A 2,823-nucleotide genomic window follows, 5' to 3' on the forward strand; every position below is an offset into this window, starting at 1 on the left:
AACGGTTTTAAACTGTTGTAGTTTTATTATTTACAAAGTCAACGGTTTTAAAGCGTTACCGTTGGTGTCATTTTTGGCAACGGTTTTAAAGCGTTACCATTGGTGTCGTTTTTTGGCAACAGTTTTAAACCATTCCTTTTGTGACTTTTGACAACGGTTTTTTATAGTTATATATTTTTTTATTTACAACAATTTTCTCATGTTGCATTAAAATTAATATTCCAACTATTTTTTTGATTTAGTGTCGATAAATAACCTTAATTATTTGAATCAAATTACTAAAGAAAACTAATTGAATATTTACCATCAAATTTGATTTTTAAAGTATTCTATAACATTCATACATATTTGTAACCTATAAAAGAGATTTTATCATTTTAGAAGTCAAATAAACTAAGATACTTTAAAATCACATAATAAGAGTCTAAGTCATAACCATATCTAATCATAAAGAAAAGAGATTGATATATTACAATAGTAAATAGATTCTTCATCACCTTCACAAATTGGTGATTTTTACTCTCTAGTATTTGATCTTCACAATTTGTGTGATTAAGTTCTTTCTCTCCTTCATAATGATTTTCCTGTAAACAAAAAAATTAGCAAATTGAATATAATGTTAACCCTAATGCTAATAATTGAAGGAATGGAAGTTTGATTTAGGCTTACCAATAGTAGTAGTTATGTTGGATGTGGTTAGGATTATCACATTTGGAGATGATTTTAACTTGTCAATCTGAGTTAGTAATGCATTTACAACCTGAAATATTCATATTTAAAGATTACTAACACACTACGCAAATACCCAAGAAAATCCAACATCTCTCGGTTGCATTTTTTTAAATGATATTTAACATTATCACACACTATTCAAAAACAGATAGAAAGAAAAAAAGGAATAGTGGGGAAGAAAAGGGGTATTTTCCTGCAGGAAGGACCAGAGAGATTGGTATACCCGAATAGAATCTGAAGGATCTGAACCGGATATAGCAGCTTTTCTGGCTGCAGCAAGGCTTTCGACTTCATCTGCATGACCACACACTTAACCCAACGCGGATACATGACAAGCATATAGCATTAAGTTAAATTTTGTTTTGCCTCACCAATCAAAACAAATACTAGATTGCTTTCTTCTTTACCATTTCTTGAATCTTTTGGAAAAGTTTTGCAACCTAAACAACAAGGAAACACAATTGTGCATTCAGTGCAACAATACAACATAATAACAGTTCATCTATTAATAACCTCTGAAGTGATAACAAATTGGAAATTCATCAACTACAAAGCATTGGTACTTCTAATAAATATTGTACATGCATACCAGCTTGCCATTTTCAGAAAACCATTTACTCAATAAAGAATGTGCATTCACTTCAATAAGCTGGCACTGTGGGAATCTGAGTACAAAAATAAACTGGTGAGTTTTTGTTCATTTATTTACTTGTCTCATTGGAAGATGTTGTATTAAAATTTTAACTGTGTTGTTAGTGCACCTTGAATTAAATCGAATCGATAATTTTTGAGCTAATGCTTTACATAATGAAATCTTTCCAATCCAGGGTCCCTGTGGAAGAATTATGCTATAAATATCCAAAAATGTCAAGATATATTCCTGATTCAGTCCTCTAAAAAAATCTTATATATCAATTTCATACTTTTTTTTCTTCTTTAATTCTATTTTTCTAGATAGAACTCATTATTGTTTGTTATGAATCTATCCAATAATTTTACTTGCATTAGTAAAACTAGATTCAAATAAATAAAGGTAAACATGACAGCTTAAAACACATCCAAAATGATATTATTTGTACGAGTTCTATGCTATTAGCTTTTAGTTCACAGTCTAATGAACACAATAAGTATGGTTCCACCATCAGCAAGCTTTTGGTCTCCTTCCTTTGTCTGTTGAGTCCCCTTCTCTTTCATGGTTTGCAAGAGTTAGCTATAGTCCCTCAAACTGCAAGCTTTTCTTTTAAAGGAACTCTATAGAATCTTAACAAATTTACTGAGTTATTTTACAGATGTCCCAAAACCAAAGTATGCATGTTGCAAATTTACATTCAGAATTGAAGACCATACAAACAAACAGGGCATTCCTAAGTAAACAAATTTTTTCAGTGCTTACCGATTCCATGAAACAAGGAATGTGGATCAACACCCTTTTCAGTAAAGAGCAAAGCACTAGCTGCATAACGTAACAACCTTTGCTTTAGACCAGATTCAAATATTAAACAGCAAAAGCAATGATTGGTAGTTCATTTGGAAATTTGTTTACCAAACTAAAATTACTGAAGGGGTTAGTTTACCTTAGGGCAGCTCCAGTGTTGGTTCCCAGCGGCAGAGGACTCTAGCAACTTGCAGAACCCAGAGGCAGAGGCAGAACAGGGCCATTCTCTCCAAACCCCTAGTAGCAGCGCCAGCAAGGAGCGTCTCTCACAGCGGCGACGGTGAGCTTCAACAACTGCGACGGTAACGGCAAGGAAAACACCCACCACCATGCGTTCTTCTTCTTTCTCTTTCTCTAGTCGTTCGCATTCCTCTTCATCCTTCCCTAATCGACAGCGCACTTTCGGTGATGACGACGAGGCTGGCTTCAACGGTGGCGACGGAACGGCGACGAGGACGAAGCTTCCTCTCGCTCACTGCTCGCGTCTCCCTTTCGTCCGTGTGCTCAATGGCGACGCACGATGATGGCAGCGACGGTCCCTCTGGTTCTCCCTGTCCCGGACGCAGCTCTTCCCCTCTCCCCCGGTGACAGCGATGGTGGCGATCCTAGGCGGTGTCGTCCCTTCTTTCTTCCCTCTCCTTCTTCCCCGAGCCCCC

At 36.0% G+C, this 2,823-nt stretch overlaps 1 pseudogene; it reads right to left on the bottom strand.

Annotated features, from left to right (window-relative positions):
• Window positions 1–380: 380 nt before the first annotated feature.
• LOC107472148 (pachytene checkpoint protein 2 homolog) lies at window positions 381–2,498 on the bottom strand (annotated as a pseudogene).
• Between the last annotated feature and the right edge of the window lie 325 nt (window positions 2,499–2,823).

The sequence above is a fragment of the Arachis duranensis genome, unplaced genomic scaffold, assembly GCF_000817695.3.
Source record: "Arachis duranensis cultivar V14167 unplaced genomic scaffold, aradu.V14167.gnm2.J7QH unplaced_Scaffold_163492, whole genome shotgun sequence".
Taxonomy (NCBI): Eukaryota; Viridiplantae; Streptophyta; class Magnoliopsida; order Fabales; family Fabaceae; genus Arachis; species Arachis duranensis.